The sequence below is a fragment of the Arachis ipaensis genome, chromosome B2 (genome assembly GCF_059453495.1).
Source record: "Arachis ipaensis isolate K30076 ecotype BB chromosome B2, ASM5945349v1, whole genome shotgun sequence".
Lineage (NCBI taxonomy): Eukaryota > Viridiplantae > Streptophyta > Magnoliopsida > Fabales > Fabaceae > Arachis > Arachis ipaensis.
In genome coordinates, this window is record NC_142437.1 from 44,041,734 (window position 1) to 44,068,296 (window position 26,563).

General features: G+C 39.1%; 1 protein-coding gene and 1 non-coding gene across 2 annotated transcripts in view; both read left to right on the forward strand.

Moving 5' to 3' along the window:
* Positions 1-26,563, forward strand: part of LOC148573800 (uncharacterized) — a 54,328-nt gene that overhangs the window by 6,557 nt on the left and 21,208 nt on the right. The gene's annotated exons all lie outside the window — the stretch shown is intronic.
* On the forward strand, positions 2,314-2,417 carry LOC148573801 (small nucleolar RNA R71). The gene has a single exon (XR_015905959.1). It is a non-coding gene; the product is annotated as a small nucleolar RNA R71 (small nucleolar RNA).

Sequence of the window (26,563 nt, forward strand, 5' to 3'; positions counted from 1 at the left end):
TAAGATTTGGGGGTGCCTTCAGGCACACCAAACTTAGAGACCAATTGTATTTTACATGCAATGTTTAGTGCACTTTATCAACAGTTGTCTTGAGGATTCAAGTTCATGCATAAGAAACCATGCTTTATTAGATGCAGAGCAAAACAATAAAGAGTAAGGATACTAAAACATGGGTTGCCTCCCATGAAGCGCTTCTTTAACGTCACTAGCTTGACGGTTGTCCCTTGTTAGGGTGGATTGTAGTGCTTGATGTCTTCTCCTCTCACTATGAAAACGTCCCCATTTGATTCCTTCATGACTTCTAAATGTTCCATAGAAAGAACTTTCCTGATTGTGAACACTTGAGGGAGCTGGGAAGGAATGGTTTTGAGGCCAGGTGGGATTGGCAGATAATGACTTGATATCACTTTATCTCCCGGAGAGAAACCTTCAGTGGGAATTTTCTTGTTTCTCCACCCTCTTGGCAATTTCTTTACAATTCTTCCCTTTCTCTTGAGGATTTCTTCATTGACCCTTATGCCAGGAGGATCCTTCTGATCTGTTTCTATTGATTCTTGTGGCTTTAACTCTTGCAATTCTTGTTTGCCTTCCAAGGACTGTTTCAGAGTTTCAGCTACTGGATTGCTTTCCTCCAAACACAGATGGCTACTATCATCCTTAGGCTTTTCAGGTTCTGGTTCAGGCTCAGATGCAGGTTTGAAAACATTGAAAATGAGCTGTTCATCATGTATTCTCAAAATTAGCTCTCCTTGTTCTACATCTATGAGCGCTCTAGCAGTGGCTAGAAATGGCCTTCCCAGAATGATAGGGTGTAGGTAGCTTTCCTCCATGTCCATAATGACAAAGTCTGCGGGGAAGAAATAATTTCCCATTTTCACCAGCACATTCTCAACTACCCCTTCAGCTTGCTTCTGAGTTTTGTCAGCCAGTTGTATGATTACATCAGTGGATCTCACCTCATTCAGTTGTAGCCTCTTCATAAGAGTCAGAGGCATCACATTTATGCTAGCTCCTAGATCACAGAATCCTTTGTCAATTTTTGTTTCCCCTATGATGCAGGGGATATGAAAACTTCCTGGGTCTGTTTTCTTAGAGACTATGTCCTTCTTGATGAGGGCACTGCATTCTTTGTTCATTATTACAGTTTGTCCTTCCTTCAAAACTCTTTTCTTGCTCAGCAATTCCTTTAAATACTTGATATGTGTAGGCATCTGCTGGAGAATCTCAAGGAAGGGAATATTGATATGGAGAGACTTAAATGTCTCTAAAAACCTTGAATAGGTTTTCCCTTTTTCACCTCCTCCTAACCTCTGAGGAAATGGTGCTTTTGGTTGGTACGTTTCCAGCATGCCTTTTTGCAGTTCCTTGGCTTGCTCAGTTTCACTTTCCTGCTTAGCTTCTTCCACACCTTCCTTCAAGATTTCTGGCTCCTGTTCTGAGGGTCTGATTCCTTCTTTTTCTGAGACTTCCTTCAATATGGTGATGGCCTTGCATTCTTCCCATCACACTCCCTTTTGTTCCCCTTTAGGATTCTTTTCTGTGTCACTAGGGAACACTGCAGTTGACTTGGGGGCCTGTTGAGATAGCTCTCCTACTTGAGACTCCATCCTCTTGAGTTTTTCACCATGGTTCCTTAAGGTAGATCTCACATCATCCCTAAAGCTTTTCAACTCACTTATGTCCTGACCCATGTTTGCCAGCATTCCTTCTATCCTGTTTAATTGATCTTGAAATTGTTGGTTCGGATTAGGTTGGGTAGGTTGATTATTTTGGCCATGATATGATGGTTGGGAGTAAGTGTTTTGTGTGGCTTGGTATGATCTTTGGTTGGAGTTTTGGTAAGTGGACTTGTTATGTTGGTTTTGCTGGTTTCCCCACCCAAAGTTTGGGTGGTTTTTCCAGCCTGGGTTGTAAGTGTTAGAATGTGGATCATATGGTTGCCTTTGTTGATTTCCTACATAATTGGCCTCTTCCCAATCACCTCCTTCAGTGCTTACTTCCTCTTGATCTTGTGTGTGTATTGCAGCCACTTGCTTTGTTTCTAATTTCCTGGTGAGTTCTGCTAGTTGCTTGGCAAACACCTTGTTTTGGGCTAAAATTGTATCAACATGGTTCAGCTCCATGACTCCCTTAGTGTTGTGTCTCTCTGAAGCATAGTAGTACTCATTCTCAGCCACTGTCTCAATCACTTCAATGGCTTCTTCCACAGTCTTTTTCCTGTTCAATGAACCTCCTGATGAATGGTCTACAGCCTTCCTTGATTCATAAGAAAGTCCATCATAGAAAATATGCAATTGCACCCAGTCATGGAACATGTCTGGTGGGCATTTCCTTGTCAAATCCTTGAATCTCTCCCATGCCTCGTAGAGAGTTTCACCATCTTGTTGTCTAAAAGTCTGAACCTCAGATCGAAGCCTATTGACCTTTTGTGGGGGGTAGAAACGTGCCAGAAACTTGCTTTCCACCTCATCCCAGGTTGTTAGGCTCCCCCTTGGGAATGATTCCAGCCACTTAGCTGCCTTGTCCCTAAGTGAAAATGGGAACAAGAGCAGTTTATAGGTATCTTCCTGGACTCCATTGGACTTCACAGTGTCGCAAATTCTCAGGAATTTTGTGAGATGTTGGTTTGGATCTTCATTAGCACTCCCACCAAATGAACAATGATCCTCCACAAGTGATATTAGCTGTGGTTTAAGTTCAAAATTGTTGGCCTGAATGGGTGGTTTCTGAATGCTGCTACCACAATTCCCAGAGATTGGGTTTATGTATGAACCAAGAACCCTCCTCTCGGGAATGGCATTGTTTCCATCAGCTCTCTCATGGTTGTGAACTTCTCTATCCATGTTGAGATCTAGAGCTTCCTCAAAATTGTCCTCAGATTCTCCTTCAGATTCCTCTTCTCTCAGTACTCTCTTCCCTCTTGCTTCCCTTCTAAGTCTATGAAGGGTCCTCTCTGGTTCGGTATATGGAGGAGTTGATGTCTCTCCTCTCCTACCTGTCATACAAGAACACAGCACAGGCACCAAACAAGTGAAATACTCTTGGTTAATGGAAGAGTATGGTTAGAGCAGTTGAGGAATTAATTCAAATAGTTAGTGAGTCAGTGAGTTAGTTGCTTGAATTTAAAGGCATAAAGAAAGAAAACAAGTAACAGAGTGCAGAAGTTAAAATTCAACAAGTAACTTGAACTAAATTATCACAACAAAAAAAAAAAAGCTCAATCTAGTTAACTTCCAATTTGAGAATTGTCAATCGAAAACCAATCCCCGGCAACGGCGCCATAAACTTGATGTGCATAAACTTGATATGCTACGATTTAGGAAATTGCACGATCGGCAAAATTCCTTCCGGCAAGTGCACCGGTTATCGTCAAGTAAAAACTCACAATAGAGTGAGGTCGAATCCCACAAGGATTGGTTGAGTGAGCAATTCGGATTAGAAGTATGTTCTAGTTGAGCGGAATCAAGATTTAGATGAGAATTGCGAAATGTAAAATTGCATGAATTAAAGAGCGAGAAGCTAAATTGCTGAAATTAAAAGGGATGGGGGTGATTGCATGAATTTAATTGCAGAATGTAAAGAGAAAGTGGTAAATCAGAAATGGGGAGTTCATTGGGTGTTAGGAGATACTGAGATCTCCGAATCAAAACAACTTTTATCCCTTCCTCAACCAATGCATTCATTGAATTTTGCTTGGCAATCTTATATGATTGGATCCCAATCCCTTGGCTCACCAATTCTCTCTAAAAACAAACAAATTCCCAATCCCTTGGTTTAAATGTTCATAAGAAGAGATGATGCTCGATCACTGATTATACCACACAGTTTCATGAACCACAATTTGGTAGGATTACATGTCACAATATCCATCCAAACCCCAATCCAATTCACTGTGAGAAAGCTTCTCTAGCATGAATCCTCCATTCCTTTCCCAAGGTTCCGAAGGATTCCAATTATGGGTAGTTTCTTTCCCAAGACAACTACCCAATGGAATTAGATCGAGAAGCTTTCTAACAAAATTCAAGAGAAAAGATTGAAGAAGAAGATAAAACTATTATTGATTCATTGAATTACAATAGAGCTCCCTAACCCAATGAAAGGGGTTTAGTAAGTCATAGCTCTGAATTCAATTACAAAACTAAAAGAAAATGATCCAAAGTTCTCCATGTAAAAAAAAGTTCTAACTAACTTAAATTCTATCCTATTTATACACTTTCTAAATTGAGCTTCTGTTGTGTTTCTTGGGCTTTGAGGCCTTTCCCTGATTTCCTTTTGCTTTGGGTTTATGGTCCATAATCCTGATGAGGCTGTGATCCAATTCTGTAACATTCATTGAGCAAACTTAGTGATAAACAAGTAATGACACAAGACTCAACAAATTAAAGCTCCAGACTCATCAATCCTTCAGGCCCAATCCCATAAACATGATATTCAATTGGGTTTCATACCATAATACGTTTAAGTTAATGTTTGTGCTCAAATGCTAACTTAAACTTCAATATATTTGGCCCAGAAACCCCTTTCAAAAAAATGGCGTTTAAGTTGAAGTTTAAGTTTCAGTTTAAGGTTAAACTGAAACTTAAACGTGGAAATAGAAGATAGCAACCCAGGAGTGTGAAATGTCGAACACGTTTAAGCTTCAGTTTAAGGTTAAACTGAAGCTTAAACGTGGAAATGAAGAAAGCAACCCTGGAGGAGCAATTGGGTCAAACACGTTTAAGCTTCAGTTTAAGGTTAAACTGAAGCTTAAATGTGGAAATGGGAAAGCAACCCTGGAGGAGAGAAATAGTCGAACACGTTTAAGCTCCAGTTTAAGGTTAAACTGGAGCTTAAACGTGGAAATGCTCCTGGTGCCTTTCTTACTTCTGGCGTTTAACCTCCAGTTTAAGGTTAAACTGGAGGTTAAACGTGGAATTGCTTCCTGGTGAGAAATTGTGTCGAACACGTTTAAGCTCCAGTTTAAGGTTAAACTGGAGCTTAAACGTGGAAATGCTCCCTTGGTGAAATTCTCATTCTGGCGTTTAACTTCCAGTTTAAGGTTAAACTGGAGGTTAAACGCCAGTTCCAGCATTTCTTAGCCTTCATGATTCTGGCGTTTAAGCTCCAGTTTAGGCTTAAACTGGAACTTAAACGCCATTTCCAGCATTATATGGCTTGGTAGTTTAAGTTCCAGTTTAAGCTTAAACTGGAACTTAAACTCCACATGTGATATTCAAGCTTCCTTTATTGATTTTGTTGCTTCCTTGCCTAGCCTCTTCTTCCCTGAAATCATCCAAACAATTGCATCAAAGTCTTGCAAAAATTCATGAGAAATCTTCCATTCATAACATTCAAGTAATATAACTAAAAACTCATGGAATTTGCATCAAAATCATACTGTTTGGATGGTTCATTGCTTTGTTATTCATTTAACCATTCTTGGTTACTTTAAGCTCAAGAAAATGCATAAAACAACTAAAACTAACAAAAATATGCTAGTGAAACTAACCTAAGATGCCTTGGCATCAGAACACACTTGGGAGTTGGAGTCCGAGATGCGAAAGGATTATCCCGAGTTATTCTCAGGTAATCAATAAATTTTGCGGACAAAATTTCTTATTTGGTAGGGAGAATGTAAGAACCGCGATTAATTAATCGCTTGATTAATTAAATTAATTTCCCAAAATAGGATCCAAAAAATTAGAATGTGAATTAGAAAATTTAAATATGAATTTTGGATTCAGTAGATTTTTCTGAGTTAGAAAATGTAATTTTCTGCGAAAAACCGCAAAAAATCGCGAACCGGTAAAGGAGCCTGTAGTACCGGCTTAAGTCTGTCCGGTACTGTGTGAAAATAATAAAAACAGTAGAAAACCTTAGGAAAATATTTAGAATTGAAAATCGGGCCATAATTTTAAAGGTTTGGCCCGAAATTAGGCCAAACGAGCTAAAAACGGTAACGGGTTGGACCGAACCCAAGTTGGGCCCAAGCCCAACATATATATATATACCCTTAAGTGAGGTCATTCAGCCTTATAACCCACCATACACAAACAACACAGCTGCTGCATGAGAGGTGAGAGAAGAGAGCTAAAAGAGAGAGTGTTACTATTCACATACACCTTCCGGTGGCCATATCTCGAGCTACGACGCTCCGATTCATGTGCCGTCAGCAGCTACGCAAAGCTCTTACTGAGCCCGTTACTTTCTGATACGTGAAAAATAAAGTTCAGTGCAATAACTATTGGCAAGTGCATCGGGTCGTATCAAGTAATAAAACTCACAAAAGAGTGAGGTCGATCCCACGAGGATTAATGGATTAAGAAATCAATAGTTAATTGATTTTCCTAGTCAGACGAGCAGATTGAAGTGATATGCAGCAGAAAATTAAATAACAGAGAAGTAGAGGAAAGCAATAAAAGTGCAGAGAAGTAAATTGTAAAGTGCAGAAAGTAAAATAACATAAAGCAAAAGAATAAAAATAAAATGAACATTGGGATCAAGAAATATTGCAATTCTCCGGATCAAATTCATTCTCATGTCTTCCTCAATCAATTCATTCATTGATCTCCTTGGCAATCTTAAGTGATTGGATCACAATTCCTTGGCTCACCAATCTCTCTAAGCATGAACAATTGCCCAATTCCTTGATCTAAGAGCTCATGGGAAGAGATGAAGTATGGTCACTAATTATACCACATGTATTTCCAAATCAAGTTGTTGGTAGGATTAAATGTCACAATATCCATCCAAACCCCAATCTGGTCCAACATGAGAAAGCAATTCTAGCATGATCTCCCCATTCCTCTTCCAAGGTTCCGAGGAGATCCAATTATGGGTAACTTCTTTCCCAAGACAATTACCCAATTGGATGAAGATCGAATGCTTTCTAGTAAAATCAAGAGAAAAGAAAGAAGAAGAGAATAAAAACTAGTATTGATCCATTAAATAACAATAGAGCTCTCTAACCCAAATGCAAAGAGTTAGTGGTTCATTGCTCTACTCAACAGAAAAGAAAGAAAATGCAGAAAAATAAAGAAGAAGATTAAATCTGAAATTGAAACTACAAAATTCATAAATGAAAATTACAAATTAAAGCTAAACTACTAGAAAGCAGAAAAGAACAGAAAAGAAAGAAGAGTGATGAATGGTGTGTGTCAGGGGATGTGAATGCATGACCATGGACTCCCCTCCAATCCAAAGTATTTTCTCCAATCCAGCTAATGTCTATATATAGGCTTACAAATATGAAAATGAAAATTACAAAATGAATTAAAATTCCTAATCTAGATGCCTCTTGTGCCTTGGATTGAGTGATGTTTGATGGGCTCAGCTTGCTTGCATAATTCAGGGGTGTATCGGGCCTTTAGCAGTGTTGCCAGCATTAAAATTTTGCTCCCATGCCTGTCTTCCGTGTTTGTGTCAATGTTGGCATGCAAACGTTCCCTCCAACATTTTCCAATCCACGCGTACGCGTCTCCCACTGGTATGCGTGCATGCTGCTTTTTCCCAATCGACCCGTACGCGTAACCCACGCGTACGTTTCATAAAAATTTTCCCAGGGATGTCATCGCAGACGTTGGACCCAGCGTTTGATCACCAACGTTACCTCCCACGTTGGCCTTTTCACGCGTGCGCGTAGTCGACGCCCACGCGTGGCTTGTCATTTTTTTACTACTCACGCGTACGCGTGGGTTACGCGTACGTGTGGTTTGCCACTTCTTTATCATTCACGCGTACGCGTGAGGGATGCGTACGTGTGGCTGCAAATTTTTCCAGGCTTCTTTTTGCACACGTTGGGAGTAACGTTGGGTCACCAACTTTCTCTCCAACATTGCTTCTTCAATTTTTCATATCAACGTTGGTTCATTGCCAACGTTTACTCAAACTTTACCACCAACGTTGGCTCTCCAACTCTGCTTTTCTCTGCTTATTTGCTTCTATTTAGCCTGTCATCAAACACACACGTGTATCAAAGTAACATACAGGATAATCTTTACTCTACTAAGTATGCTAATAATGCTCAAAATTATAACTTCACTTAGTGTGATCTATTTCATCATACTTACCCTGTATATTAACAAAAATTCACCTATGCTTGAGATTTTCTTAATGCAGAGATTTTTCATGCTTTTGCTCCTTTATCAACAAAATTTATATGAAAACTAAACCAAAATCCAGTGAAAACGCATAGAAAAATAGGCAATGATGCCTTGGCATCACAACACCAAACTTAAATCTTGCTTGTCCCCAAGCAAGAATAGAATCATGCAGTAAAGTTTGACAATCCAAGGTAAGAAGAATAGCAGTGTAATGTTCATGGTTAGCTAGTTTTCTATGCATGCAACAATCACAAAAGAGATTCACATAATTGATGCCTCTATCTAGCTCATTTTATGAAATATTTTTCCTTAAGTTTCTTCCTTGAACAAACTTTTCATTCTATTTATGGATTATTTCTTTCGGGTGCTTTGCACCATGAGTTACAAACAAAGCTACGACTCTAAATGCTTTATTTTTCAAGTATTACCACTTGATACATAAGCACCACAAGCATTTAATTAGAGGACTCTTTTAGCTTATTTTGTTTCTTATCTTTTTGACTCTCTAATCATTGATGCTCAGAGCCTTGAGCTTTGAGGGAGTGCCTTGCACTTGAGCCTAACCTTGACTCTAAGTGTTTTGTTTTCAAGCTTTTTGCTTGATATATAAACACCATAAGTACTTAATATTTGACTTGTCATTGGTACTCAGAGCCTTCAGCTTTCTCATTCTTTCCCTTTTCTTTTCTTGCCTTATTTGCAATTTGCTTCTTCAAGGTTTTCATGATTTCAAAAATTTTATAAAATGTCCTAGATGAAAACTTCAATTCATAAATTCAAATGCAATTGTGCAACAATAGTCATGCTAGCTTCCCAATACTTATAAGCTCATGCTAACTTCTTCTTTAAAGACCTTGGTTGTTTATGATCATGAAACTAAATTGCTTTGGAGTCACCAAATTCAAGGTGGCAATCATAATGTCACAGCAACATGTTACAAGTTAAAACATCAAACTATGCTTATTCACAAAGAGCAATCACACATACATACAAAGAAAATAGTAGACAATCATGCAATTTAGAGTATTGGAAACAAATAAAAGGAAAAGGAACTTTACCACCTTGTAGTTCATCTTCATTGTTGTTGTCCTTCACCTCCTATTCTTCCCCTTCCTATACTAACTTAGGATGATTTCTTATCCTGAAGCAATAATTAAAACAGTGGTGATGGGGTTTATGATGGGTCATGAATATCTCATAATGAAATGTGAGTAAAGTATGTGGTTTAAGCAAGCACAATTAAAGATAGAACAAAAGCACAAGAAGTACAAACAGAGGCAATATGATTGCATAACCAAAAGGGTGTTGTTGGATACAATGCATAGAAAAATAAGTGGCACACCAAGTTTAGTGTGACACTTTCTCTTGAAATTGATGCAAGTATCCAAAAAGATTGAAACAAGTTGTTGTGTAGCAACACCAAACTTAGAATATAACCATATGCCATTTTGAAAGAAAGCTAAGTAAAAGAAACTGTTATATGTTAATAACACAATCAACAAGAGCTAAAGGTGTCTCGAACAGGGCTTTTTGGTAAGGTATTAACACAAATAGTTAAGGAGCAAGAGGAAATAAAGAACAAAAGCAATTAAATGAACAGAAAGAAAAATGTCTAATCTAGGTAACCAACCAACCGATAGTTTGTTAATCACAATTAATCCCCGACAACGGTGCCATAAACTTGATACGGGAAAAATAAAGTTCCGCGCAATAACTATCGGCAAGTGCACCGGGTCGTATCAAGTAATAAAACTCACAAAAGAGTGAAGTCGATCCCACGAGGACTAATGGATTAAGAAATCAATAGTTAATTGATTTTCCTAGTCAGACGAGCAGATTGAAGTGATATGCAGCAGAGAAGTAAATAACAGAGAAGTAGAGGAAATCAGTAAAAGTGCAGAAAAGTAAATTGTAAAGTGCAGAAAGTAAAATAACATAAAGCAAAAGAAGAAAAATAAAATGAACATTGGGATCAAGAAATATTGCAATTCTCCGGATCAAATTCATTCTCATGTCTTTCTCAATCAATGCATTCATTGATCTCCTTGGCAATCTTAAGTGATTGGATCCCAATTCCTTGGCTCACCAATCTCTCTAAGCATGAACAATTGCCCAATTCCTTGATCTAAGAGCTCATGGAAAGAGATGAAGTATGGTCACTGATTATACCACATGTATTTCCAAATCAAGGTGTTGGTAGGATTAAAAGTTACAATATCCATCCAAACCCCAATATGGTCCAACATGAGAAAGCAATTCTAACAAGATCTCCTCATTCCTCTTCCAAGACATTGTATGAAGACCGAATGCTTTCCCAAGACATTGTATGAAGACCGAATGCTTTCTAGTAAAATCAAGAGAAAAGAAAGATGAAGTGAATGAAAACTAGTATTGATCCATTAAATAATAATAGAGCTCTCTAACCTAAATGCAAAGAGGTAGTGGTTCTTTGCTCTACTCAACAGAAAAGAAAGAAAATGCAGAAAAATAAAGAACATTAAATCTGAAATTGAAACTGCAAAATTCATAAATGAAAATTACAAAGTAAAGCTAAATTACTAGAAAGCAGAAAAGAAAAGAAAAGAAAGAAGAGTGATGAATGGTGTGTGTCAGGGGATGTGGATGCATGACCGTGGACTCCCCTCCAATCCAGAGTATTTTCTCCAATCCAGCTAATGCCTATATATAGGCTTACAAAGATGAAAATGCAAATTACAAAATGAATTAAAATTCCTAATCTAGATGCCTCTTGTGCCTTGGATTGAGTAATGTTTGATGGGCTCAGCTTGCTTGCATAATTCAGCGGTGTATCGGCCTTTAGCAGTGTTGCCAGCATTAAAATTCTGCTCCCAGGCCTGTCTTCTGCATTTTCGTCAATGTTGGCATGCAAACGTTCCCTCCAACGTTTTCCAATCCACGCGTATGCATTTCCAACGCGTACGCGTGCATGCTGCTTTTTGGCAATCGACGCGTACGCGTAAACCACGCGTACGCGTCATATCAAATTTTTCTCAGGGATGTCATCGCAGACGTTGGACCCAGTGTGTGATCACCAACGTTACCTCCCACGTTGGCCTTTTCACACGTGTGCATAGCTGACGCGCACGCCTGCCTTGTCATTTTTTTTACTACTCACGCGTACGCGTGGGTTACGCGTACGCGTGGTTTGCCACTTCTTTCTCATTCACGCGTACACGTGAGGGACGCATTTGCGTGGCTGCAAATTTTTCCAGGCTTCTTTTTGCGCACGTTGGGAGTAACATTGGTTTACCAACGTTCTCTCCAATGTTGCTTCTTCAATTTTTCATATCAGCATTGGTTCATTGCCAACGTTTACTCAAACTTTGCCACCAATGTTGGCTCTCCAACTCTGCTTTTCTCTGCTTCTTTGCTTCTATTTAGCCTATCATCAAACACACAAGTGTATTAAAGTAACATACAGGATAATCTTTACTCTACTAAGTATGCTAATAATGCTCAAAATTATAACTTCACTTAGTGTGATCTATTTCATCATACTTACCCTGTATATTAACAAAAATTCACCTATGCTTGAGATTTTCTTAATGCAGAGATTTTTCATGCTTTTGCTCCTTTATCAAATAAATTTATATGAAAACTAAACCAAAATCCAGTGAAAACGCATAGAAAAATAGGCAATAATGCCTTGGCATCACTTTCATATAACTTTCATAGGTAAGATTTCAAATTTTTCTTTCCTTCCTGCAGCCCTAAGAATTTCGAATTTGGTGAGTTTTTATTTTGAGTAAAATTTGTGTTTTGGTTGTTTAGGTACTAATCATTAGTGAGGGATTGTTGGGTTCTATCCCAAATTTTAGTGGATAAGGTAAGGTTTCTCAACAACCCTTGTAAATTGATACATTGTGAATGTTAGGTTTTATTTTATTTTTATTTTTTTGAAATATATGATGTTAGTTTGAATATTGGAGCTTGTTGGAATTACCTTGGATACTTGGGAGCATTTGGAGTTGGATTGGTGACTTGGTTTTGGTTTCCTCTATGTAATATATAATATTTCTGGACACTTAGGCTAGTGACCCATAGGATAGGTTAGATTGAATTGATTATTGGACTAGATAATGCATGATGATGTTGTTAAATTGATAATGTGTGATGATGTTAATGCTTGTGATGGTTTTGATATATTGAGATGAGAATTATGATGAGGTGTGATAAATGAAGCTGATGAATAGTGAGATTTGGTACAAGTGTTTAATATTGAATGTTGATGTGCAAATTATGAAATTATGGGGTTATAGAGGTGGAACTGATTGATATATGTATTGAATTGGTTGAAGTGTGATGGAAAAGTAAAGTGTGATATTTGGTAGTGTTGTATGGTGAGATGGAATAGGCTTTGAATTGGTTTGATTATAAATTTTAAGGTGTTGAGAATTTAGTGAACTTTGGTAAAAATGGAGTTTTAGTAAACTTTGGCGAATCATATCTTGAGTTACAGTTTCTAAAATTGAATGAGTTTTATATCAAATTAAAGATAATTTAAAGAGTTTTAAAAAGGTATAAACTTTGTTGAAATCTGAGTTCTGTAGAGAAAGATATGATCGTTGGAAATTTGGGTAAAAAATCTAAATTTTGTCATGTTGCAAAATTTGTAAATTCTGGTTTGTGTGCACACGCACACTGCTGTGCCCGTGCTCTGATCAGTGGCTATTTTTTACTTGTGCATAGACACAACCTTGTGCGCACGCACACCCTGTGTAGTTTTGAAAACGTGTGTACGCACACACAGGGAGGTGCCTACTGTTGGGAGGGCTAGGACACTCTAGTGCATACACACACCCTGTGAAATTTGCAAGCTATGCGTATGCACAGTCTCGTGCGTGCGCATATGCTGAAAGGTGAAATCCGTTGGGGGCATTCGCACGTATCTGTGTGTGTACGTATCTGTGTGTACGCACACCTCTATGCGTACGCACACTTCTTGAAAATCCTTCTGGGCGTGCGCACGCACAACCCTATGCGTACGCACACTACCCTGTTTTCAATAAACATATTATTTTTAACTGTTTTTCCTTTTCAGCAAGCTTGCAAACTTCTGTAACACTTATTTATGTCTCTTTAGCTTGTTTTTAGGTGTCAAAACATAGGGGATGCTTTAGTTAAGTTTAATTGGGTACTTTTTTTGCAAAAATGTTTACAGGACGGAGGTTCAGGTTTCTGGTGTACTGGTTGCATGTGTACGTAAAACCCACACTATTTCGTACAACAGCAGCAGTACCAGCAAGTGCACTGGGTCATCCAAGTAATACTTGAGCGAGTCAGGGTCGATCCCACGAGGATTGTGGCTTGAAGTAAGCTTATGGTTGTCTTGCAGGTCTTAGTCAGGCAGAATCAGAAGGTCTTTGGAGTTGTAAGAGTAATTTACACCTTAAAATCATCAATAGGAATAAATCAATAAAAGGAATAGAGTTGAGAGTCAGAGTTGCTTTGTCTTTCTGAAGTAACTCTGGTACTATTATCTTCTTTTCTTGAGAATGATCTTCTTCTATGGTAGGCTGTAAGTGATCAAAGCCTCGCCAATGGTCCTTTATCTCCTCTGCTACAGGTTGAACGCCATTGTCAGTGGTCATTCAATCTGACGGAGGGTGAAGCGCAAAGCTATCCATTCTCTTGGCGATCCTACTCAAAGCGCCACAGACAAGGTCGAATCTTCCGGATCAGAGAATGCTACTTCTTTGGATTTTAGCCTATACCACGGAGACCCTAATCTCCCCAGAGATCGGCTGAACTGATGTCTTGAGAAGTCCCAACAAAATTGTGGATTAACCGTCTGAGAGATGTATAAACATAGCTGTTGGTTCGTGCTTTTCTGTCCATGTATTCACACGAACCCAAGTAGACGTGGATGTTTGTCAGGCACGTTCTTCTTAATATGATGAACAGAGCCAATTTTTCAGATCGTCCTGCTCACCACGATGAAGATCGAAATATACATCTTAGAGATAGATCAAACACGATCGAAGAAGAAGAAATAGTACTTTTATTAATTCATAGGACTCAGCAGGGCTCCTCTCCTCAACCTAAGAGGTTTAGAAACTCACACTGAAAATAAAAATAATGAAAAAACATGTATAATGGGAAAAGTGATGTTCCTTCTTCTAAATTACATAGATTAAATCCTTTAAATACTAAACAAATGACTAGTAAGGGTAAAACAATCTATTTAGTGCTAAAATCCACTTCCGAGGCCCACTTGGTGAGTGTTTGGGCTGATCTTTACTGAGATCCACGTACTATGAGGCTCCTTGGGTGTGGAATGCCAGTTAGGGGATCCTCTTTGGGCCTTTGGATGCTGGGCTCTACTGGATACCTGGAAAGGGGCAGAAGGCTGGCGTTGGACACCAGTTTTGGGCCTTCAAATCCGAAAGAAGTATGGACTATTATATATTGCTGGAAATCTATGGAAGTCAACTTTCCGTAGCCATTAAGAGCGCTCCATTTGGATTTTTGTAGCTCCGGAAAAGCGCTTCCGAATGCAGGCAGGTCAGATTTGGACAGCATCTGCAGTGCTTTCTCTGTCTCTGAATCAGACTTCTGCTCCAGCTCCTCAATTTTAGCCAGAAAGTACCTGAAATTGCCCAAAAACACAAAAACTCATAGTAGAATCCAAAAATATGAATTTAACACTAAAACCTATAAAAACTTAATAAAAACTAAATAAAAACTACTAAAAACTATATGAAAGTGATGCTGAAAAGCGTATAAAATATCCGCTCATCACAACACCAAACTTAAACCGTTTCTTGTCCCCAAGCAACTAAAACAAAGTAGGATACAAAAGAAAATTAAGATACACTAAATTTCTAAGTTTCAAATGAAGCTTACTTAAAATCATATGAGCGGGACTTAGTAGCATTTTGCTTCTGAATATATAGTTTTGGCATCTCACTATCCATTGAAACTCAGAGATGTTAGCATCTTTAGGAACTTAAATCCAGATGATATTATTGACTCTCTTAGTTAAGCTTATTTTGATTCTTGAACACAGCTTTCTGAGTCTTGGTCATGACCCTAAGCACTCTGTTTTCCAGTATTACCATCGGATATTTCATGCCACAGACACTTTACATGGGTGAACCTTTTCAGATTGTGACTCAGCTTTACTAGAGTCCCCAGATAGAGGTGTCCAGAGTTCATAAGCACACTCTTTTGCTTTGGACCACAACTTTAACCACTCAGTCTCAAACTTTTCACTTGACACCTTCACGCCACAAAATGGTTAGGGACAGCTTGTTTTAGCTGCTTAGGCTAGGATTTTATTCCTTTGGGCCCTCCTAACCACTGATGCTCAAAGCCTTGGGACCTTTTACCCTTGTCTTTTGGTTTAAAGGGTTATTGGCTTTTTCAATCTGCCCTCCTTTTCCTGCATTTTTCGGCAGTAATGGATTTTTCTGCTTTTTATTTTTTCTTTTTCGCCATTTTTTTCCTTTTTTCGCATGCATTTTTTTTTTCTTTTGCAACATGCTTTTTCTTTTGCTTTTTGCTGCTTTTTCTTGCTTCAAGGGTCAATTTTCAGATTTTTCAGATTATCAATAATATTTTTCCTTTTTCCTTATTCTTTCTAGAGCCAACATTCATAAAATTTCAACTTCAAACATACACTGTTTATTTCATTCATTCAGAAAACAAAAGCACATGACACCACATCAAACTATTTCAACTAATCTTATTTTAAACTTGAAATTCATGCATCTCTCAATTCTTTTCAAAAAAAATTTTATTTAAGCAAGGTGAGAGATATATGGAATATTTTTACAACTTTAAGACATCAATGCAAATGATCATGCAACTAGGACAAGAAAACAGAAAATAAAATAGACAGAAAATAGAAAAATAACAGATAAGGAGATAAAGAGAATGAATCCACTTGGATGATGATGGCTACTACTCCTCCTTGAGGATCCGATGCAATGCTTGATATCTTCTATGTCACTCATTTGTCTCTGTTGAGGCGGCTGCACAAGTTTATGTGCATGTTCTGTAGTTTGCTCCATCCTCTTCTTCTATACTTAAGAGTGGTAGAAGTCACAAAGCAAAGCTTTTAGAACATCAAACTTAAGAGTTTTACTCATCCTCGAACAAATATGATCAATGGGGAAGAAGGTGGGGTAGGTGGAGCTTCTGTGGGACCTCTTGGTCCTGAGAGGCTAAGGAATTCTAGATTCTTTGCTTCTCTATACTGGCGTTTAAACGCCTAGGGGCTACTCCCTGGCTAGCGTTCAACGCCAGCAATGCTCCCCTCTTGGGGCGTTGAACGCCTAGGAGAGCTTCCTCACTGGCGTTCAACTTTAACACTCTTTTCGGAGTGTTTTATTTTTATTGCTTTGAATTCTATCTCTTGGCTGATGCATATGATCATGACTTTGACAACTAAAAGGAAAAAGAAAAAGAAAATAAATGGTTGAGTAAAGTTGGGTTGCCTCCCAACAAGCGCTCTTTTAAAGTCATTAGCTTGACCTTTAGCTCCTTATGGAGGTGAGTATGGGCTTAGATTTTTGCCCCTGACAGTGAATTTTCTTCCTGTCCTCTCATGAATAAGCTCTATATATTCTAGAGATAGTACATAGTTCACTGTATGTGGTAGGACTGGATTCTTAGTGAAGACAACTCTCATGCCAGGTGAGAGGCCTTCAGTTGGGACTTTCTTGTCCTTCTAACCTTTAGGTAATTTCTTCTTAGTACCTTTGTGCTTAGAGCTTGTTGAGGGCTGCCCAACACCAAACTTAGAATTGATGTCTGGGGGCTCTGCAGAGCTCTGCACAGAAAGAGAGAGTTGGCATACTAGGTGTTGCACTGTTATCTCTCTTTTAGAGGGAGAGCTAGGATGAGGCATCTTGAATAAGATGTGATCCTCCCCTAATTTTAGGGTTAGTTCTTCCTTAGCCACATCAATGATAGCATTGGCTGTGGCTAGGAAAGGTCTTCCAAGGATGACACAGTCATCCTCTTCCTCTACTAAGCCATATGGCTTCTTCATGGTCTTGTCTGCCCTCTCCAAAGAGACGTGTGCAGCTCATACCTCAAGTATGCTTAACTTCTCCATTACAGAGAGCGGCATGAGGTTAATGCTTGATCCCAAGTCACATAGAGCATTTTCAAAGGTTATAGTGCGTATGGTGCAAGGAATCAGAAAATGTCCAGGGTCTGGAAGCTTCTGAGGTAGCTCTTGCTGAACCAAAGCATGGAGTTCTTTGGTGAGAAGTGGAGGTTCTTCCTTTAGAGGCTTTGTACCAAATAGTTTGGCGTTCAGCTTCATTAAAGCTCCAAAGAAACGAGCAACTTGCTCTTCCCTAGTGTCTTCATCCTCACTTGTGGATGAGTAGTCATCAGAACTCATGCACTGCAGAAGTGCATTCAAAGGAACCTCAATTGTCTTTATGGTTTCCTTTGGTTCTGGGCTAGAGGGTTCTTGAGTGGGATTCAGGCATTCAAAGGGTGTGGATTGACTGGTGTTCAACGCCAGCTCTGTCAGCTTAGTGGGCATTGAACGCCCTTGCTGTCCACCCTGACTGGTGTTAAACGCCAGTCCCTCTAGCATTCTGGGCATTGAACGCCCAACAGGGATGTCCTTGCTGGCATTCGACACCAGCTTCCTTGGGGTGGTGGGCATTGAACGCCCAGTGAAGGCTTCTTCATTGGCATTCAAGGCCTTCCCATTCTCCACTAATTCGGCCTCAACCTCCATGGTTATGGCCTTGCACTCTTCTTTAGAATTAACCTCAGTATTACTGGGAAGAGTGTCAAGAGGGATCTCAGGGATCCTCTTGCTTAGTTGACTAACTTGTACCTCTAAGTTTCTAATGGAGGACCTTGTTTCATTAATGAAACTATAAGTGGTCTTAGTGAGGCTGGAGACTAGAGTGGCTAAGTCAGAGAGGCTCTGCTTAGAGGTCTCCATATTCCCTTGAGAAGATGGGAATGGTGGTCTATTATTGAACCTATTCTGGTTTCTACCACATTGATTGAACCTTGCTGAGGTTTCTGTTGATCCTTCCATGAGAGGTTAGGATGATTCCTCCATGAAGAGTTGTAAGTATATTTATAGGCTTCTCCCATGTAATTCTCCTCCTCCATGGTAGGTTGATCAGGATCATAGGATTCTTCTTCAAGAGAAGCTTCCTGATTACTGCCAGGTGCAGTTTGCATCCCAGTGAGATGTTAAGAGATCATGTTGACCTGTTGGGTCAAGATCTTACTCTGAGCCAGGATGGAATTCAGAGTCTCAACTTCATGAACTCCTTTCTTCTGAGAGGTTCAATGATTTACAGGATTCCTCTTAGAGGTGTATATAAATTGGTTGTTTGCAACCATCTCAATGAGTTCTCTTGCCTCTGCAGGCATTTTCTTCAAGTGGAGAGATCCACCTGAAGAGATATCCAAGGAAATCTTGGATATCTCAGATAAGCCATCATAGAACACGCCTATGAGGGACCATTTTGAGAGCATGTCAGGAGGACATCTCCTGATCAGCTGCTTGTATCTTTTCCAGGCTTCATAGAGGGATTCACCTTCTCTTTGTCTGAAGGTTTGAGCTTCCACTCTAATCTTGCTCATCCTTTGAGGAGGAAAGAACTTAGCCAGATAAGTATTTACAAGCTTTTTCCAAGAGTCAAGACTCTCTCTAGGTTGGGCATCCAACCAGAACTTTGCTCTGTCTCTTAGAGCAAAGGGAAAAGTATCAAGTTATAGACTTCAGAATTAACTCCATTAGTCTTTACAGTATCACAGATCTATAAAAATTCTGCTAAGAACTAATATGGATCTTCTATTGGAAGTCCATGAAACTTGTAGTTCTGCTGCAGAAGAGAGACTAACTGAGGCTTAAGCTCAAAATTGTTAGCTCCAATGGCAGGTACAGCAATGCTTCTGCCATAAAAGTCAGAGGTAGGCGTGGTGAAGTCCCCAAGGACCTTTCTAGGCTCCTCTTGTGGTTTGGCCATATCCTCCTTTTCTTGTTCAAAACTTTTTGAGAGGTCTTTTTCGGAGTGTTGTGCTTTAATTTGTTGTAAATGCCTCCTTAGAGTCTTCTTAGGTTCAGGATCAAGAGTCAAGAGGGGCTCTTTATTCCTGTTCTTGGTCATAAATAAGAAGAAAAGAAAAGAAGAAGAGACCACGCCAATAGGCAAGAAGCTCCTCCTTAAAGTCAGAAGTAGAGAAAGAAGAAAGAAGATAAAAAAAAGTAAAAATAAAAATAAATAAAAGAAGTAAAAGAAAAATACCTTGGATATAGTAGATAAGAGCAAATAAGAGAGGATGAAAGTTGAGAAGATGGAAGAGAAATCACAAGATAGCTTTTTGTGCCGATTGGCAAGAAGCTCCAAGTGAGATGTGAAGAAGAAAGGAAAGAAGATAAAGAAGTAGAGGTAGACCAAGAGTAGAAATAGGGATAGGAGAGTTTTGAGTAATAGGGATGTGAGAAGAGAAGAGGTATAAATAGAAAAAGTAAATAACAATTGAAATATTTTTTTGTTTTTATTTATTTAATTAATTATTTTTCAAAAATTAAGTTAAATTAATTTAAAAAGATTTGAATTTTAATTGTTGAATTTTCGAAAATAGAAGAGAGAGAAGAGAGAGAAATTTTTGAAAATTGAGAGAGATGAGAGTTAGCTAGGTGGTTTTGAAAAAGATGAGAGAGAAGAAGATATTATTTTCGAAAATTAAGGAAGAGAAGAGTTAGTTAGGAGGTTTTGAAAAAGATTAGAGAGAAGAAGAGAGATATTTTCAAAAATTAAGGAAGAAAAGAGTTAGTTAGGCGGTTTTGAAAAATAAGAGAGAGAAGATAAGAAGTAGTTTTTGAAAATTAGAGAAGAGAGAGTTAGTTAGGTGGTTTTGAAAAAGACGAGTGAGAAGATAAGATATTAATTAAGAAAAGATAAAAATAAAAAAATAAAAATAAAAGATAAGATAAGAAATAAAAAGATAAGATTAGAAAATTGATTTTGAAAAATATTTAATTTTTAAAAAATTTGAAATTTGAAAAAGATAAGATGAGATTTTTGAATTTTGAAAATGATGTGATATGATTTTGAAAAAGATAAGTGGTATGCGAAATTGTTACTCTGAGGTTGTAAAATTTGTTCTTCGTTCTCTCCCTGGCAATGGCGCCAATAACTGGTGCACAATACCATGGTCCAAACATAACTTCACAACTTCGCACAACTAACCAGCAAGTGCACTGAGTCGTCCAAGTAATAAAACCTTACGTGAGTAAGGGTCGATCCCACGGAGATTGTTAGTATGAAGCAAGCTATGGTCACCTTGTAAATCTCAGTCAGGCGGATATCAGATGGTTATGGAGTTTTCGAATTATAATAAATAAATAGAAAATAAAGATAGAAATACGTATGTAATTCATTGGTGAGAATTTCAGATAAGCGTATAGAGATGCCTTCGTTCTTCTGAACTTCTGCTTTCCTGCTGTCTTCATCCATTCAGTCCTACTCCTTTCCATGGCAAGCTTTCTGTAAGGGCATCACCGTTGTCAATGGCTACATCCCATCCTCTCTGTGAAAATGGTCCAAATGCTCTGTCATGGCATGGCTAATCATTTAGAGGTTCTCGATCATACTGGAATAGGATTTACTATCATTTTGCGTCTATCACTACGCCCAGCACTCGCGAGTTTGACGTTCGTCACAGCCATCCCATCCCAGATCCTACTCGGAATACCACAGACAAGGTTTAGACTTTCCGGATCTCAGGAATGGCCATCCATGGGTTCTAACTTATACCACGAAGATACTAATAACTCGGACTCGGTCCCCTGTATTAGATATCTAAGAGATACTCATTCTAGCTTGGTTGCATGTAGAACGGAAGTGTTTGTCAGGCACACGTTCATAAGTGAGAATGATGATGAGCGTCACATAATCATCACATTCATCATGTTCTTGGGTGCGAATGGATATCTTAGAAGCGGAATAAGTTGAATTGAATAGAAAACAGTAGTACTTTGCATTAGTTCATGAGGAACAGCAAAGCTCCACACCTTAATCTATGGAGTGTAGAAACTCTACCGTTGAAGATACATAAGTGATGAAGGTTCAGGCATGGCTGAGAGGCCAGCCCCCAAAACGTGATCACAGGATTAAAAATACAATCCAGGATGTCTAATACAATAGTAAAAAGTCCTATTTATACTAAACTAGCAACTAGGGTTTACAGAAGTAAGTAATTGATGCATAAATCCACTTCCGGGGCCCACTTTGTGTGTGATTGGGCTGAGCTTTAGCTTTCCACGTGCAGAGGCTTCTTCTGGAGTTGAACGCCAAGTTGTAACGTATTTTTGGCGTTCAACTATGGTTCGTGACGTGTTTCTGGCGTTTAACTCCAGACTGCAGCATAGAACTGGCGTTCAACGCAATTTTGCGTCGTCTAAACTCGGCCAAAGTATGGACTATTATATATTGCTGGAAAGCCCTCAATGTCTACTTTCCAACCCAATTGGAAGCGCTCCATTTGGAGTTCTGTAGCTCCAGAAAATCCACTTTTAGTGCAGGGAGGTCAGAATCCAACAGCATCAGCAGTCCTTCTTCAACCTCTGAATCTGATTTTTGCTCAAGTCCCTCAATTTCAGCCAGAAAATACTTGAAATCACAGAAAAACACACAAACTCATAGTAAAGTCTAGAAATGTGAATTTAACATAAAAACTAATAAAAACATCCCTAAAAGTAACTAGATCCTACTAAAAACATACTAAAAATAATGCCAAAAAGCGTATAAATTATCTGCTCATCACAACACCAAACTTAAATTGTTGTTTGTCCCCAAGCAACTGAAAATCAAATAGGATAAAAAGAAGAGAATATACTATAAATTCCAAACTATCAATGAAACATAGCTCCAATAGATGAGCGGGACTTGTAGCTTTTTGCCTCTTGAATAGTTTTGGCATCTCACTTTATCCATTGAAGTTCAGAATGATTTGCATCTATAGAAACTCAGAGTTCAGATAATGTTATTGATTCTCCTAGTTCCGTATATTGATTCTTGAACACAGCTACTTTATGAGTCTTGGCCGTGGCCCTAAGCACTTTGTTTTCCAGTATTACCACCGGATACATAAATACCACAGACACATAATTGGGTGAACCTTTTCAGATTGTGACTCAGCTTTGCTAAAGTCCCCAATTAGAGGTGTCCAGGGTTCTTAAGCACACTCTTCTTTTGCTTTGGACCTTGACTTTAACCGCTCAGTCTCAAGTTTTCACTTGACACCTTCACGCCACAAGCACATGGTTAGGGACAACTTGGTTTAGCCGCTTAGGCCAGGATTTTATTCCTTTAGGCCCTCCTATCCACTGATGCTCAAAGCCTTGGGATCCTTTTTATTTACCCTTGCCTTTTGGTTTTAAGGGCTATTGGCTTTTTGCTCTTGCCTTTTGGTTTTAAGAGCTTTTGGCTTTTTCTGCTTGCTTTTTCTCTTTTTTTTTTCTATATTTTTTTTCGCTATTTTCTCTCTTTTTTTTTTTCTGCAAGCTTTTGTATTCACTGCTTTTTCTTGCTTCAAGAATCATTTTTATGATTTTTCAGATAATCAAATAACATGTCTCCTTGTCATCATTCATTCAAGAGCCAACATATTTAACATTCATAAACAATAACTTCAAAAGACATAGGCACTGTTCAAGCATTCATTCAGAAAACAAAAAGTATTGTCACCACATCAATATAATTAAACTAAGTTCAAGGATAAATTTGAAACTCATGTATTTCTTGTTCTTTTGAATTAAAACATTTTTCATTTAAGAGAGGTGATGGATTCATAGGACATTCATAACTTTAAGACAATGTTACTAATTACTAATGATCATGTAATAAGACACAAATAAGGATAAGCACTTAACATAAAGAAAACAAAAAACAGAGAATTTAAGAACAAGGAATGAATCCACCTTAGTGATGGTGGCGTTTCCTTCTTGAGGAACCAATGATGTCCTTGAGCTCTTCTATGTCTCTTCCTTGTCTTTGTTGCTCCTCCCTTATTGCTCTTTGATCTTCTCTAATTTCATGGAGGATGATGGAGTGCTCTTGATGTTCCACCCTTAGTTGTCCCATGTTGGAACTTAATTCTCCTAGGGAGGTGTTGATTTGCTCCCAATAGTTTTGTGGAGGAAAATACATTTGAGGAATCTCCGGGATCTCATGGTGATGAGCTTCATGCGTCTCTTGAGATCCATGAATGGGCTCTCTTGCTTGCTCCATCCTTTTCTTAGTGATGGGCTTCTCTTCCTCAATGGGAATGTCTCCTTCTATGAAAGCTCCAACTGAGTAACATAGATGGCAAATAAGATGAGGAAAAGCTAGCCTTGCCCAGGGAGAGGGCCTTTCGGCTATTTTGTAGAGTTCAAGGGAGATGACTTCATGAACTTCTACTTCCTCTACAATCATGATGCTATGAATCATGATGGCCCGATCCACAGTAACTTCAGATCGGTTGCTAGTGGGGATGATGGAGCGTTGGATGAACTCTAACCATCCTCTAGCTACAGGCTTGAAGTCCAGTCTTCTTAGTTGAACCGGCTTGCCTTTGGAGTCAATCTTCCATTGAGCTCCTCCCACACATATGTCCATGAGGACTTGGTCTAACCTTTGATTAAAGATGACCCTTCTAGTGTAGGGGCGTGCATCTCCTTGCATCATGGGCAAGTTAAACACCAACCTCACATTTTCCGGACTAAAATCTAAGTATTTCCCCCGAACTATGGTGAGATAACTCTTTGGGTTCGGGTTCTTACTTTGATCATGGTTTTTTGGTGATCCATGCATTGGCATAGAACTCTTGAACCATTAGAATTCTGACTTGTTGGATGGGGTTTGTTAGAACTTCCCAACCTCTTCTTTGGATTTCATGTCGGATTTCCAGATACTCATTTCTCTTGAGCTTGAAAGGGACCTCGGGGATCACCTTCTTCTTGGCCACAACATCATAGAAGTGGTCTTGATGGGCTTTAGAGATGAATCTTTCCATCTCCCATGACTCGGAGGTGGAAGCTTTTGTCTTCCCTTTCCCTTTTCTAGAGGATTCTCCGGTCTTAGGTGCCATCAATGGTAATGGAAAAACAAAAAGCTTATGCTTTTACCACACCAAACTTAGAATATTGCTCGCCCTCGAGCAAGAGAAGAAAGAATAGATGAAGAAGAAGAAGAAAATATGGAGGAGAAGAATGAGAGGTGTATTCGGCCAAGAAGGGGAAGAGAGGGTTGTGTTGTGTGAAAATGAGGAAGAATGGAGGGCTTTATATAGGGAGGGGATGGGGGGTAAGGTTCAGCCATAAGGGTGGGTTTTGGGAGGGAATTTGATTTTGAATTTTGAAGGTAGGTGGGGTTTATGGGGAAGAGTGGATGGATGTGAGTGGTAAAGTGGTGATAGGGAAGAGAGATGGAGGTGATTGGTGAAGAGTTTTGGGGAAGAGTGTTTATTGGGAAGAGAGGATGAACATTGAGAAAAGGGAAGAGAGTGAGTGGTGGTAGGTGGGGATCCTGTGGGATCCACAGATCCTGAGATGATCCTGTGAGGTCCACAGATCTTGAGGTGTCAAGGATTTACATCTCTGCACCAATTAGGCATGTAAAATGCCTTTGCATGCAATTCTGGCGTTTAAATGCCGAATTGATGCTTGTTCTGGGCGTTCAGCGCCCAGATGTAGCATATTTCTGGCGTTGAACGCCAGTTCTGTGCTTGTTTCTGGCGTTCAGCGCCAGCTTTCCTCACTGTGCATTTCTGGCATCTGAACGCCAGGATGCTGCTTATTTCTGGCGTTCAACGCCAGATCTATGCTCTGTTCTGGCGTTGAACGCCAGCCAGATGCTCCTTACTGGCGTTTAAACGCCAGTAAGATCCTCCTCTAGGATGTGATTTTTCTTCCGCTGTTTTTGATTCCGTTTTCAATTTTTATATTTATTTTGTGACTCCACATGATCATGAACCTAATAAAACATGAAATAACAATAAAAATAAATTAAAATTAGATAAATAAAAATTGGGTTGCCTCCCAACAAGCGCTTCTTTAATGTCAATAGCTTGACAGTGGACTCTCATGGAGCCTCACAGATGTTCAAAGCATTGTTGAGACTTCCTAACACCAAACTTAGAGTTTGGATATGGGAGTTCAACACCAAACTTAGAGCTTGGTTGTGGGCTCCCAACACCAAACTTAGAGTTTGACTGTGGGGGCTTTGGTTGACTCTGTTTTGAGAGAAGCTTACTGTGCCTCTTTTCCATGTTTACAAAAGGATGACCTTGGGTTTTAAACACAAGGGAGTCCTCATTCAATTGAAGGACTAGTTTACCTCTGTCAACATCAATCATAGCTCTTGCTGTGGCTAGGAAGGGTCTTCCAAGGATGATGGATTCATCCTCATCCTTCCCAGTATCTAGGATTATGAAATCAGCAGGGATGTAAAGGCCTTCAACCTTTACTAACATGTCCTCTACTTGTCCATAAGCCTATTTTCTAGAATTGTCTACCATCTCTAATGAGATTTTAGTAGCTTGTACCTCAAAGATTCCCAATTTCTCCATTACAGAGAGTGGCATAAGGTTTATTCCTGATCCCAGGTCACACAGAGCCTTCTCAAAGGTTATGGTGCCTATGGTACAAGGTATTAGGAATTTTTCAGGATCCTGTTTCTTCTGAGGCAATCTCAGTTGATCCAATACATTTAGTTCATTGGTGAACAGGGGAGGTTCATCTCCCCAAGTCTCTTTACTAAATAAATTGGCATTCAGCTTCATGATTGCACCAAGGAACTTGGCAACTTGCTCTTTAGTAATATCCTCATTCTCTTCAGAAGAGGAATACTCATTAAAGCTCATGAAGGGCGTAAGGAGGTTTAATAGAATCTCTATGGTCTCTAGATGAGCCTCAGATTCCTTTGGTTCCTCAGAGGGGAACTCCTTATTAATCACTGGACTTCCCAGGAGGTCTTCCTCCTTGGGATTCACGTCCTCCCCTTCCTCTTTGAATTCGGCCATGATGGTTATATCAATGGCCTTGCACTCTCTCTTTGGATTCTCTTCTGTATTGCTTGGGAGAGTACTAGGAGGAGTTTCAGTGATCTTCTTACTCAGCTGGCCTACTTGTGCCTCCAAATTTCTAATGGAAGACCTTGTTTCATTCATGAAACTCAGAGTGGCCTTAGATAGATCAGAGACTAAGTTTGCTAAATTAGAGGTGTTTTGTTCAGAGTTCTCTGTCTGTTGCTGAGTGGATGATGGAAAAGGCTTGCTATTGCTAAACCTATTTTTTCCACCATTATTAAAGCCTTGTTGAGGCTTTTGATCCTTCCATGAGAGATTTGGGCGATTTCTCCATGAGGGATTATAGGTGTTTCCATATGGTTCACCCATGTAATTCACCTCTGCTATTACAGGGTTTTCAGGATCATAAGCTTCTTCTTCAGAAGATTCCTCTTGAGTACTGTTGGATGCAG